At 45.6% G+C, this 15,041-nt stretch overlaps 2 protein-coding genes across 2 annotated transcripts in view; one reads left to right on the top strand and one right to left on the bottom strand.

Annotated features, from left to right (window-relative positions):
* Positions 1-7,101, bottom strand: part of CLDN20 (claudin 20) — a 58,010-nt gene extending 50,909 nt beyond the window's left edge. The window contains exon 1 of the mRNA XM_086925390.1: positions 6,686-7,101. The gene's annotated coding sequence lies outside the window, so the exon portion shown is untranslated. The remainder of the gene's footprint in view (positions 1-6,685) is intronic.
* TFB1M (transcription factor B1, mitochondrial) overlaps positions 1-15,041 on the top strand; it is a 500,646-nt gene that overhangs the window by 404,736 nt on the left and 80,869 nt on the right. The gene's annotated exons all lie outside the window — the stretch shown is intronic.

Raw genomic sequence — 15,041 nt, 5'->3', positions numbered from 1 at the left:
GCCTGGACTCAGGTCAGCACGGAAGATACCACCCACACAATGAACACCATCTACTCGGGCTCCCCAGCTGATCCCTGCCCACACCACATCTTCAACAAAGCAGACTCCATCATCGCACCCAAACTTCGGGACATCATCAACAACTCCTTCATATCCGCCACCTTCCCGGAGAGCTGGAAGCACGCAGAGATCAGCGCCCTCCTGAAGAAACCCACCGCAGACCCCTCAGACCTCAAGAACTTCTGCCCCATCTCGCTCCTCCCCTTCCCTGCAAAACTCATCAAGAAAACCATCAACAAACAGCTGACAGCCTTCCTGGAGACAAGCGGCTCCCTTGACCCATCGCAGTCCGGATTCTGAGCGAACCACAGCACCGAGACCGCCCTCATCGCGGCCACCGACGACATCCGGACCCTGCTGGACAACGGAGAAACCACCGCCCTCATCCTGCTCGACCTTTCGGCTGCGTTTGACACGGTCTGCCACCGCACCCTGACAATCCGCCTCCGCCACGCCGGGATCCAAGGAAAGGCCCTGGAATGGATCACCTCCTTCCTCTCCGACAGAACCCAAAGAGTCCGTCTCCCGCACTTCCTCGCAGAAGCCACCAAGATCATCTGTGGCGTGCCTCAAGGCTCCTCGCTCAGCCCCACCCTCTTCAACGTCTACATGAGCCCCCTCGCAGCGATCGCACGCAAGCACAACCTCAACATCATCTCCTACGCCGACGATACCCAACTGATCCTCTCCCTCACCAACGACCCCACCTCCGCCAGAGCCAGCTTCCAGGACGGAATGAAAGACATCGCTGACTGGATGAAGCTCAGCCGCCTCAAACTGAACTCAGACAAGACGGAAGTCCTCTTCCTCTGCCCATCCATCTCTGCCTGGGACGACTCCTGGTGGCCCCCTGCTCTGGGCCCCCCACCCAAGCCCACGGACCACGCACGCAGCTTGGGCTTCATCCTTGACTCCTCCCTCACCATGGCCAAGCAAGTTAACGCCGTTACCTCCTCCTGCTTCAACACTCTCCGCATGCCCCGTAAGATCTTCCGCTAAATCCCCACTGGAAACAGGAAAACAGTCACCCAGGCCCTCGTCACCAGCTGTCTGGACTACGGGAACGCCCTCTACACTGGGACCACCTCCAAACTACAGAAAAGACTCCAGCGCATCTAGAACGCCTCAGCACGACTCGTCTTGGACATCCCCCGACACAGCCATATCTCCGCCCACCTGAGGGACCTGCACTGGCTCCCCGTCAGCAAAAGGATCATGTTCAGACTCCTCACCCACGCACACAAGGCTCTCCACGACTTGGGCCCCGAATTCCTCAACAACCGCCCCACGTTCTACACGCCAACCCGCCAGCTCCGCTCCGCCAGCCTCGCCCTCGCCACCGTCCCACGGATCTGCAGAACCACCACAGGAGGAAGATCCTTCACCTACCTGGAGGCCAAGACCTGGAACACCCTCCCCACCCACCTACGACTCACGCAGGACCATCTCTCCTTCAGGAAGCAACTCAAGACCTGGCTTTTCGAGGAGTAGCAGCCCCCCGCCCAGCGCCTTGAGACCCTAGCGGGTGAGTAGTGTGCTTTACAAATACTCTTGATTGATTGATTGATTGATTGATTGATTGATTGATTGACAGGCAAGATACCTTTGCTTAAAACTGACTAAGTAGTAGATTTTAGAATTTAGAAATCGACACAGTGGTGAAGCAGGAAAAGCCGTTTAAGTACTAGTTAGTGCAGCCTGCTATCACAAGAAGACCTTTTAAAATGAATTAAAATCAGTGGGGGATGGAGGGGTTTTGCAGTCACTTAGCAGGGGGCTGCTTAATCATTTAGAATGCAGTCGGAATAGTATATTATAGTGTTGTAATATTTTATTCATCTCCTAAGTGTAACTGGTAAACTACGTATTTAGGGGCAGTGTGAGGCACAGCTTTTTGTTGTTTCCGTATACGTTAAAGCTCACTAGTATAATTTCACCTCCTGTATAAGAATGTCTATGTTTTGCTAGAAAATAATTGACTCTCCTCCTTATTAGAGTTTGGCTGACGGGATACTGCTTCAAAATGTGGCGGATATCCCGCCTGTCCCTATATCACTAGCACAACCTCTAGGCTTTCACAGCCTGTTGTGTAGGTATTTCTTAACCAAAAATCTGTAATGACCCACTGGCTACTATATTCATCCAATATTATGAATTTACACAGGTGTGCAGAAAGATTATCAGGATGGTCTCACACACGGCGAGTGTCAGGCATCACGCGTACGCCAAAGCATCCTCTAATTGCGAACGCGCCACTATTTAGGGCTATAGGTCGGTCATTACAAGGAAACTAAGGGAAAAGAAGGGGAAGAGTCAAATGATAATCCCTATTGCCTACTAGTTCAAATTCCCTAATCGTTATTCTTTGGTGGAGGAGGAATGGTTAAAAACAGGAAAAATGGGACAGTATGATGCGGATTATCCGCTATTGGTCAGGTCCACATGTTCGAGCTCCCCAGTGGCCCTTTTGGGGTCCAGGGCTTTCTTCAGAGCCAAGTTGAACCCTATTTGACCCTACAGTGCTTCCCCCATATCTATATCACATGAGTTCCAAATCTACGCATACAATACCAGATTGCCATTTGGTCCAATCCAGGTCCTTCTGTACTAGGAGGAACCTCTCCTTCGTTTTGAGATCGTTCACTTCACAGCAAGGCACAAGTCGTAAAAAAAAAATGGGGGGACGCTGTCACCGGAAGTGGCGTCACAACAGGAAGTGATGTCACAAAAGGTGCCGACCTTCTCGTCCCAGAGAGGCCAAAGAGTGAAGTCAGCAGTTAGGCAGGGGGGACGGCATCCCCCTGGTAAAATTAGTGGGGGGACGCCGTCCACCTGCGTGGTACCCCGACTCGAGCCCTGCTTCACAGAGGGGCGTGGGAGGGAGTCCTGTAGTCACACTTTCATCAAGGATCTCCCTCACTGGATCACCTAGGGTGTATCCCTAACCTCCCCCTGAAGTATCTAATCTGCCAAACTCTAAATAAGACCCACTAATCTAAAAGTGAACATTTTGCTTGCTCGTACTGTTAAATATGCAAATTGCCAATAATTCGATTCAGGCACGAGTGTAAGGATTCTTTAGATGTACGCATGTTGAATTCCAATTAAACATGTTCACGTTATGTATCGGAAATAGCATTTTAACTGGCTGCATTAGGCAATTAACAAAAGATCTCCAAAACCTGTTATCAACCACTTAACATGCTTAGAAAATGATTCTTCGTTACTATAAATGTGTAATTAGAAGATGTGATGTTGGTGGCATCTATGTTAATAAATACAGTTCAGCACGTCAGAATGAGCACATTTTGCTTCTCTGTTGGACATATCCTTTTGGGTTCCGTTAGTGATCGCCTCTGTCCAACTTGCTTGTATCATCTGCCCACGCTAACTCATCGCAGCTATAGATTCTAATTAGGTGAGCAGAGTTAAGAGGACAATACACAGCTAGTTTTGCATCTCAAGAGACGTCTTTACAACAAATGCAGAAAGCATTTGGGTGTGGGTACTAGGCATCAACAATTTGATTAATGAATTCCTTCTAATGCTTATTCACCAAGATCTGAGATGGTATATTGGAGATGTATCAAGTTTATGGAGTGTTATCGTTCTGCCTTAGTCAACACAGTGAGACATCAAACCCTGTCTCCAAGGTGCCTAACCTGGTATTGTGTTTGATCAAAAATCACTTATGATTTCCACCAGGCTCTTTTTAAGAATTTGACTCTATTTTTAAAATCATTGGCAAAACAGACAGGTCTTGTACTGTAGACCTATTTGCTATGCCCAAACTTTTTGCCAATGCTATGCAGCGCCACGCCAGAAAAAGGGGGCGATATTGCTGATGCTATTGTCAGTCGCGTCATTCTGTAGGTCCACGCATGTGTTACAAGGTATGCATGCAAGTGTATCACCACGCAGACTTCTACAGAATGATACAGGCACTGGTTTCTTTTATTGGCCGATCTAAGATGGGAGTCACAACTTCGATTGGTAAATTTAAAACAAAAAGCCCAAAGCGCCTTTTCCTGTAGGAGACCCTCAAAAAAATAAAATAAATCATGTTAAAAAATGTTAACCGCCCAGAGTCGTGGAGGAGTCAGTGGGGGTAAGTAGGTGTAAAAGGTAGGTGGGCAAGAGAATGAAATGTTTGTAGACTGAACGCCATGGGCAGCCTCTGTTAGAAAACAAGTGCAAGTCTTGCTGCTAGAACGAGCCAAAGAAGAGAGGATGAGGGCTGACAGACAAAAATCAAGTGTTAAGCATTATTTATATCTTAATCCCGGGGCTATCTCTACCAACTACCTTCAGAACACTAATAAGAGGTGGGGTAGTCTTTTATTGTTCAGCTGTCGGGCTGCTATTATGAAATATTCAATTTGTTTTCTGGCTGGACACCAACCCAAGCTCGACTCAAGAGAATGCCCATGTACTAACTTGCAGGAACAAACTATGGTACATTTCCACTTCTTCTGTGAATATTATAAAATGTATACCAAAAAAATCCTCATACCATTTTTGAAGTTTAGGAATCTAGGCTTTGTATGCAAGCATATCATTTTGTATTGACATTACCAGCCAGATGACGAAACATTCTGTTTCTTAAAGCCCAGTCCGCTCCAGGAAGTCAATGATTTTAGATTAATTTCAGGGCATACGGTGAATCAGTACTTGACTCTGTTTTCGTTTCTGTTTTATTCATCCCAGCCTTTTTTATCCTGATTGTTGGTCATTAATATCCCAAACCTGATGATTTTACGTATTTTACTTGCATGTTTTAAGAACTTGTATGCATTTTACTGCTATTTTTGCACGTCTTGCACGGTTTTATGGCTGTTCACAGCCGATAATAGAGAATTCTGATCTGAGAAAATAAAAATATGGCTGGGTGGGGGTAGAAGGCATAAAGGAGAGAAAAGCAATACATTTGGGAGGGCCTGGAGAGAAACACAAGCGAAAGCAGCACGTGAAGTAGCGAGCTAGAAAACACATGCACTCCATTAGAATGTTTCAAATAAGTAATTCCCTACAAGTGAGCGGTGAAAAGATGCAAGTGAATCAGTAAAAATAATGATAAAGAGGCTATGCTGAAAGAGAGGGACAAACACTAAAAGAGAAAGGAATGCCATTGAATAAAATGCATGAAAGTGACAATAAAGACACCGAATGGGAGCAGCAGACGGGCTCAAGCTCCACTATAAGTTGTTTGTATAGCCTACAAAAAAGTATTTCACAACCAGCCATCTTAAAGCTGTCTGGTAGTTGAGACCTTAAAAGGTAGAAGCATTATGGGAGAAAACAGCTACCTTTGATATTCAGATTTGTCTTACAATTGACAATTCGTTTTTAGATCCCCTCACCTTATTAAACGGTTGTCAAAACATGCATAAAATGAACCCTTTGAAGACCACCTGTAATGCATACATCTTACAGCTTTAAACAGATTTATGACTAACCACAATAATAGTCTTATCTGAGTAAAACTCTATCTTCATTCCATGTTTCGTGTAATTCCACTTGTTAGTTTTTGCTCTAGCAGTGAGCAAATATTACATTAGTACTCAAAGTGGGAAAATACTTATTTTAGATCACCTCAAAAATCATTATCCTTCTTTATCCAATTGTAATCAAATTTGATCTGAAGAGTCTAAGTTGAAGTTGTCCGATGCTAAAAGGTTTTGTGCACATCGGCCAAACATACTCTAAGTTATTGGATAATTTTAAAAAGAGCAACTTAACCCACACTACAGAGTCACCATTACCAACTTTATTGTAGCCTACTTCCATAGTTATTACTTCACAGTAAAATGTGTTCTCACATGGCAACTAGCTAGTTGTTTACTTGCTCCTAGACTATCAATATAATTACACTATCATTTACATGATGTGCTGCCTGCACAGTATTGTTCTTGTTCAATGTTTCAGGATGTCCATAGTAAAATGTCCAATTTTCCAGAGTTTCGGCCAGTACCCAACCCCGGGCTGATATGACCATCTCCCTCATTTTATCTGCCCTGTTTTGGGATTGCCTCTTCTCTCTGGGCTTAAATTGTAAAAAAAAAAAAAAATAGAAAACAATAATTGTCAGGGCCCCGCCCAAGGAGGCAACCGCAGTTTGCACCACACATTGCCACTGTCCACACTACTAATCATCACAGTGCTACAAGTGTGGCAATTCAGACTGTTCGAGGCCGCTAAAGCTTTAAAAATGGCTTGGGTGGCAGGTATTAGTTTTTTTTTTAATCTATAGTGAATTAACAAATAACCGTTTTTCTGCTCCTCTTTAAATTACTCAAACATTTCCACCATGTGGCAACTGTCATAAGTGCAGGTGGTTGCAATAAAGTGCCGGTGCCGAGCACCGAAAACCACTGGCTCAAATTAAGCACTGTCTTTTCTATAGAGTGGAAGGACTAAGCAATAATTTATCAACTTTGGTCCAATTTAGGCTTAGACTTTGGAAAGAGTAAAAGATTTCTCCTGAGCTCGAACCTTTGTCTGGCAGGATGCACGCCAACCCATGAAGCAGACAATTTATCCCACAAACCTATAACACAACTCATATATTGTGCAACTCTGGACGTGAAGCTATATAAACCCACCCTCCTCCTAGATGAATACTTACAAGTCTGCGCTGTTAGACCACTGCCTTCTTTATCAGCTGCTTCAGATTCAAACTTGCAATCAGAAATGGAAAACAGTGCAGCTGGTCCTCATAATTAGAGTGTGTTCGCTCAACTTAATTACAGACACAGTGAAACAAGTGTAAATAGAATGAGCGACTCAGCAAAAAATAATGTCTTGTGTTCGCTTGCTGATTTCTGTTTCTGTGTCTCTTAATTCTGAATAATCTCAGGTTTTCGCCGAGTTCCCGCGCCGGCATCCCGGAGATGTTTTTCTTTTGAATATAAATAGCACACTTCTCTCCTAATTCCAGTCACCACAGGCTCAGAAATGACTGCCACCCTGGCTAACTTCGAATGCTTTCAGCCACAACCTGACGTGTCCACCAGAGATTGCACAGGTGGCCCTCAAGTGGCATTTTCCATCTCCCTATGGATAAAAAAATGAGGCCTTGTTACTTTCACAAAAAGGATGTTGATCCATCAAAATGCCAGGGCTAGGGGAAGTGGTGCATACACCCCTTGACCTTAGTGACATGAGATGACATCAATTTAGCTTCAACCTCTAATCCCAGGAAGTGATGCAACACGACCTTAATGCAATCAAAATAACTGACATCTATAAAGCTAGCACAGGCCTAACAGGAAAAAAGTACCGATGAACCACACAGGGACGCACAATTTTTGTTGTTGTTGAAATACAGGAGGGACCTTGTCCACCTGTATTAATTGATCTGAACCATGTATTTAATATGAACTATGTTACTGGATAGATTTCATCCTTATTTTTTATACGATTTGATTTATGTTCATTTATAAAGAACTAGTTCACATGTGAAGCAGAGGTGAAGGTTTTGTTCCAACACGTTTTTCATGTATTAATTATAATGAAACATGGCAACAAGCGTAACAAGCATTGGCAATGCCATTAGTTCTGCTTTAAAGCAATGTTGTATGGTAATGTGAAGCATTACAAGTAGATACCATGGGAATCGATATGTATTTGTGTAGAATCAAAGAACTGCCAAGTCATATAGGTGTAGCTTAAAAGGTTTGGTGACAGATGCACGATCAAGCCAGACCTAAAAATCCATGTAGGTTAATACTACCCAACTGTGTTGCTGGCAGGCAAAACACCATATCAAGTTATCTAAGTCACTTTAATGGGTTTTGTTAGACCTGGCCCTTTTGACAGGTTTACCCTCAATTTTTTTACCTTTTGCTTCCTCTTTTTCTGACCCTGTTTATGTAGACTATAGGTTTCTGGGCACTGCTAAAGTGCAAATGCTCTCTCTATAAATTGTGACAATGATTGGTTATCCATAATTGGCATATTTGATTTACTGGTAAGTCCGTACTAAAGTACACGGTGTGTGCCAGGACCTGTAAATCAAATGTTACTATTGGGCTTGCAGCAGTGGTTATGCCACCCACATGAGTATCCCTGTAAATTTGTCTCAAACATACCACTGTAGTGCCTGCGTGAATGTATGACAGTATTCCACATGTGTTTATCACGCATGCCTTGGGAACACAGTCATTAGAACAAACGCACCTTTAGCACGCATTTGTTCTGCACACAAGTAGTTATAACAACTTGCCTTAGGGGTTGCTGGATTTTGGAACAGTTTAATTTACTATTCCAACTCCTGTCTGTGCAACATCATTCCACCAATGCACCCCCTTAAAGCAAGTCGTGCAGAACAAATGTGTGCTAAAGATGCGTTCATTCTGTTGCCGGCGCTGTGAAGGCAGAGCGTGATTTGGGCGTTGTTTTAAAGATGTATCTTGTCTGCATGCGCAGTTGTAAACTGCCATGTTCTCTTGGCAAGTGCATCTACTTGACAGGCCCAAACCTTCCCTTTCCTTACATGTAAGGCACCCCTAAGGAAGGCCCACGGTACCCCCATGGGCAGGGTGCATTGTATGTAAAAGGTAGGACATGCACTGGTGTGTGTGACATGTCCTGATAGCGAAATACTGTGTATTATGATTTTCACTATTGAAAGGCTGTCTGTCCCATAGGCTCATCATTGGGGCTGTGCTGTAACATTTTACATGTGTAGCTTTCCATAGGGACAAGATAGAAAAATTGAGTTTAGGCTCTGAACTCTGAATTGTATTAACACACCTTTTGGTAAAGGTGGTTTATAAATTCTATGTTTAGCGAAATACTGTGTATTTTGATTTTCACTATTGAAAGGCTGTCTGTCCCATAGGCTTGTCATTGGGGCTGCGCTGTAACATTTTACATGTGTAGCTTTCCATAGGGACAAGATAGAAAAATTGAGTTTAGGCTCTCTGAACTCGGAATTTATTAACACACCTTTTGGTAAAGGTGGTTTATACATTCTGTGTTTGAAAATGCCACTTTTAGAAAGTGGCCATTTTCTTACTTTACCATTCTGTGTACCACTGGCTGTTTGCGTGTTCAGCGCCTGGTGTTGGAGTGACAGGAGCTGGGGATGTGCATACACTCTACAGTCACTAGGGGGGTTGAGGTGTGCCCTACCTTGCCTGGGTGTCTCATTGCTGAGCTGAATAGGCCTGGTCTGCAGTTAGAGGACTGGGAGGAGTTTTGCTTGCACCTGAATAGGCTGTGTCTCCTTTTTCGCAATGCTGTCTCAGCCCTTGTCTCCTTTTTCGCAATGCTGTCTCAGCCCCTTGTGGTCATGCTGCACCAGGGAGGACAGGACTAATTTGGACTGGGTTCAGCGACCCTTAAAGCAGTATTGCACCTAAAACCACATGACTATAGATTACTTCAAGGAGCAAGAGGACCCTGCCAAGAAGAAGAGTCGAAGGACTGTGTGAGGAGCGCTGCCTTTTCTGTGTGAGGAGTGGGTTGGCCTGCAGTTGCTACTTCTGTCTGTGGTGGAGGAAAAAGAGTGACTCTTTTTGCTGTGCTTGTGAAAATCTCTAACGGCTCGTGTGTGCTAGCCTCCTGTTGGAAATCTCAGAGATATAAAAGACTTCAGGAAAGATCCTTGCTGGAGCTAAAAGTAACCTGCCTGGAAGGAGGGCTAGAAGCTGTGTGAGTAGCGCTGCCCCTGATTAGTGAGGGTTGAGTTGGCCTGCAGTTGCTGCTCCTGGAGGGTAGGGACTGGACTGTTCTTCACCATTTTACTTGGAACTGTGTGTGAGGACCACTTTATCGTAGCACATAGGGAGTGCTTGCTTGCTGACCTGTGAGAAAATATAACGTGTGGTGAGTGCTTTAATTCTCCTTTTCCTCAGCACTGGGTGAGCGCTTTATCACCTGAAAGTTATTTTGTGCTAAAGAATTGCTCATGGCTTTATTCTCTTGGAAGCCCAGTGTAATAGTTAGTTTCTGCTCTGTTGGAAACCAGCGCACCGCCAAGGGCCCAAGTCCTGGGCGGAACCTGAGAGAGCAGGAAAGAGAGAGCGGCCACTCCTACGCGGAGCGGGCACTGAAGGAATCGCCACTCTTTGCAGCTCAGCAGGACGCCATGCCGAGCCGAAAGCAGCGAGGACGCTCTCCGGCAGCCAGGAAACAACCACGGCAGCCAGAAACCAGGCAGAGGTTACGGCCCAATGGTCGAGCCTGGGTGTGGACGGTGTTCCTGAGGGGCTCTGCTGTTATCCTGCTGTGGGCCGGGCCGGCCAGGACTGCCCCGCTGTTCTTCATGATTGGCAACAACAAGGGCAGAACCACAGTTGGAGAGCAGTGAAGGTCAGGAGGGACCAGCGTGTCTGGGCCCATAGTCACGCTGCTTGTGCAAGGCAGCTTGAGGCCCCAAGAGGTCTCCCCATTGCCCTAAGGCAACAGTGAGGTCTCCTGTGGGGACTCTCATTCGGAGGCAGATCTTTTTGCGGGGAGATTAAGCCCCGGAGAAAGTGCACAGCTGCGCCGCATGACCACAGGCAGCTGCTATATCATGTATTGCTGGGGGCATTGTATTACCGTAGCAGCATCTAATGTGAAATGCAGCTCGTGTGTCCATAGCCTACATTGGGGGGCATTTGCTTTACTGTGGTGGCCATTGCGGGGCGACCCCAGGAAGGCCCCAGCTGCATTTATCTCGGCAGCTGCGCCACAGGTCTGTGGGCAGCTGCATCTCCCTATTGGAGGCAAGTTGGTTTAAATGAACGCTGTTCTGTCTAAGCACGCCCTATAATCACTGCAGTCATTTTAAATCCTGAGGTTAGGAATTACGTCATGTTATGCCCTATTGCTATATGGTGATTCAAGTGTTTTCTGGTTGGAACCTTACTGATGATACCTTTTCTGTATGCACTAACGTGGTGCTAGGAGTTGAGTGATGACCTGCAGTGTCAAGCCAATGTGACTCATGTCAGGAAGGATATAGTACGTACAGTGATGGTGTTATGCAGAATGTTTTCGCAATGCTTTTCTTGTTGGAATGTGCAACCTAGAAGTCTTCACTTTATTGCACAAAATTAGGTTTTCTGACAATTGCCTATCAGGCAAAGTAATAGTGATTTATGTGATTGTGGTCTAATGTGTTTGGTGTATAATACAAAGGATATTTTTACATAACATTGTGTGGAGTGTCTTTCCGTGGTGTGCCTAGTGTGTCACTGGTGTGTGTGTATGTGTGTTGTGCAAATGCTTTACACAGTGCCTCTGGGATAAAACTGTCTGCTCTACCAAGCTACGGAGGGGGTGAGCAGGGGCTATCTTGTGTGGGTCACTCCCTTACCTTGACTAGAGTACTGGATTCTGCCTGGTTTAGGTGCATACCCTAGCCTACCAGAACCCCCATTTCTGACAGGTTTACAATGTCATGTTTGTACCCCTGAAAGTTCAGGCTGCAGCAACTGGATCAATACACAGTTTGTTGGAGGGCAAGCACTTTTTTGTGGAACCACACAACTTCTGCCCAATCAAAACATGTACTTCTGGCTCCGAACATGTGGGCGGAGCCAAAGCACCTCTTCCGGAGATTCTCATATAATTTTCTGGCGACAGCAGCGCGCTATCTGGCCAGACCTTAAAAATGTGTATTTTTTTTTTATTTACTTAGTTTTTTATTTTTTATTTATTTACTTAGTTTTATGATGTACTTTAAAGAGTGTGGCTTGCATTACTGAATGTATTTGTTTTGCAGACCTGAAAGTGTAATTCTCTGTGAGAGCACCAGAAAATAAACATTGCTCATCAAAAGACGCTTTACCTTCTGTTTTTAGGACAGTTTTACCACCTTGTAGAGCAGGTGTCCAAGGGTAGCAGCTGCTACCTCTGACGACCCCTAAATGACGTCCATGCATGTTGGATAACCCAACCCTTCCCACAGAAGGTGCATTGCATGAGACCAACGAAAATTGAATAGTTAAATGCGGTCTTTTTAATATATTTTGACTACACATAACAATATTTGCTATTCCATTCGTCAATGAAACTGTTTTTCACTGCCTTCAAAATTATTTTAAGACATCTAGAAATGTATTCAGACATCTAGTATTCCTACAAGGGATGCCAAAAAAAGGCAACAGTGGAAAATCCAGCCCTGAAGGAGATCAAACTAAATGAAATTGTCTTTATAAAATTGTATTTCCTTATGTACCCCCACAGACCACGCACGCAACCTGGGAATCATACTGGACTCCGAGCTCAAAATGGACCGCCAGATCAACTCTGTCTCATCTTCCTGCTTCCACACCCTCCGCCTCCTTCGTAAGACCTTCAAATGGATCCCCCTCGAACACCGAAAGACAGTCACTCACGCCCTGGTCACCAGCAGACTCGACTACGGCAACGCACTCTACGCCGGAATAAACAAAAACCTCATCCGCAAGCTACAGAACATCCAGAACGCCGCCGCAAGACTGGTCCTCAACCTGCCAAAACACTGCCACATCTCCCAGCACCTGCGCACACTCCACTGGCTCCCCATCGAGGCGAGAATCACCTTTAAGATGCTCACCCACACACACAAGGCCCTCCACGGCACCGGACCAGCATACCTGAACAGCCGACTCAAATTCCACGCACCCCAAAGGACCCTACGATCAGCCCACCTTTCCTACGCCGTGGTCCCCCGCACCAGAAAGACCAGATCGGGAGGCCGCTCCTTCTCCTTCCTCGCGGCCAAAGCATGGAACGCCCTTCCGCTCCACCTCAGACAGACAACATCGCTCCCCATCTTCGCAAGAAACCTCAAAACCTGGCTCTTCGACAGACCCCCTCCTTGATGGAATGGAACCTGCACCCCCCCACCCCCCCACCCCTAGCGCCTTGAGACCCTTACGGGTGAGTAGTCTCGCTTTAACAAACTCCTGATTGTATGTTGTAAACATGAACCCATTTCTCTTATTAATTCTGGTTGTAGTGGATTTTTTTTCTCTGTAGAAATGTTTTTCTAAATCAGACATGTATCCTACCATCTTGTTCCTTTTTCAAGAACTGTTACGAAAGGGATAGCTAAAGCATTGCGCAGCGTTTGTCAGCCTTGCGGTGTTGAGTGTGCAGGTTCTAGAAAGAATATCTAAACAGTCAGGTTTTATGTAATAATTGATCAAATAGATAATTCGTACCTCCCTCTCTCTCTCTCTCTCATGGACGTCGCAAAGCCTTCCTTGGGTCTGCCTCACGCCATAGACACCTCCATCAGGCCGGATTCGGAGCGGAGGCGCCGAGCCTGCCCGCGCCCTGTACCTGGTCTGAGCCGTGCATCGTGGGTGAGGCCTGAACAAGTCCTCCACATGAAGGCACTTGGCAACAGAGGCGGGGCGGGCGCAGTTGCGAGGGAGAAAGGCTGCTGATTACGCTCACAAAATGACAGGTTGCGCATCTCCTTGGAACGTTCTGCGCTGGCGCCTCGCGATTTGCTGGCATCAGAGCTGTAGATTAAAGTTAAAAACATTACAGTTATGCGCTCAGAGGCTTTGTGCGTAGGAGGTAACAGAATCCGAGCTCCCAGTGTTTGTTTCAGGCCATGTTGAGGGGGATTAATAGGGGACTAATAGCACTTTACAGTAGAAAAGGCCTTGGATTACAGAGTGCGCTTATTGGCTGTAGGTCTCCAGCCTGTTGGAGTATCTTTGAGCATGACCACTCAGTAGTTTTTTTTTAGGACCGAGGAAGCCACAAAGAGACGAAAAAATGGAAAATTGTGAGCATGTGATGGGATTTGCTTGCATTATGTATGTGCGGATTTTTCTGTTCTATTTTAAGCAGCATTACTGCAACTATATTTACCACACAAATGGCAAAATACTCTGAATCAACGTTCTTTATCTCTGTTTTTGTTTAAAAGTGTGAGGTGGAAAGTTGCTTAATATATGTTTTTTTATATACAGGGGACTGGAATGCGCTTTTGAGTTAACAGAGCGTGCCTTTTGGTCTCTGCTGTAGTTTCCCTTGCCCTGACTTATGCACTGCTGTGCATATATTTTACTCCTTAGGGCACAAGCTGCCAGTTCTCGTCTGCCTTGTGATATGCAGCTACTTTATTTGCACCTTCCTGGTACTCGGAAGCATGCCCTCACCAATATTAGCTGCTTCTTGTGCGACTCACTTAACAAAACAAGCAATCGTGCCTGGTGAGTGTGGTGTGTGCAGTTGAGTGGGGTCAATGGTGCTGGAACAATTTTCAAACTTGAGATGCTGGTGCTGCCATCCGTGTTATTTCACTGAACTCCTAGGGATTCTGTAAAATCCAAGTTTTGAGACAGAAAAGTATTCTGCTGGTAAAAGATGTGTGTCCCTGCCCTGAGTGCCCAACTGTACTGTTGTCGAATTTTGATTTTTATGTTACAGGTGAAAACGGATAGTGTGTGTGCACCTTGACATAGGCCTGTCTCACGGATTTCCGTCTTGTTGGACTGGGTGTGGTGCCCAAAGCACTACTCTCATAGTGGTGGAAGGCTACTGCCTTCGCAGGTGTAGCAGCACAAATGTGGTGGTGGCAGCATACCGTGTAGTGATCAGTAGGAGTGAGCAGGACCTTTTTACCCTGTGTCACTGGAGCGAGGCACACAGACTCACTCAACTTTGTAAAAGTTCTGCTGCTGTGTGCTTATCTCACCCTTGGCCTCCATCAGGTAGATGTGTAGTGCTGTGCAGCATGGGAGTAGTGAGTTTGCGCTGGTTGTATGCGTGTCTGAGAAGGGTATATTACAGGGAAAGACCAGTATTGTGCAGTGTATGTGCGGTTAGCGCATGCCCCAATTGTATGTATGCCTGTTGGGAATTCATTTAATAAGAGATGTAGTGCGTGCACAATGGAAGCATTTGCTGGGTGGACGTGTGCTGGCAGTGTGTGTAAATAGCACGTCCTTGTATAATTTAGAAAGGCTACAGTACTGAGCACTGCGTGCAGACGAAATGTGCGTGATGTATGCATGTGTGTCTATAGTGGCACAAAGCATGGA

This window comes from Lissotriton vulgaris, chromosome 6 (assembly GCF_964263255.1).
Source record: "Lissotriton vulgaris chromosome 6, aLisVul1.2, whole genome shotgun sequence".
Taxonomy (NCBI): Eukaryota; Metazoa; Chordata; class Amphibia; order Caudata; family Salamandridae; genus Lissotriton; species Lissotriton vulgaris.
This window is presented reverse-complemented; position numbering and strand designations above follow the sequence as displayed.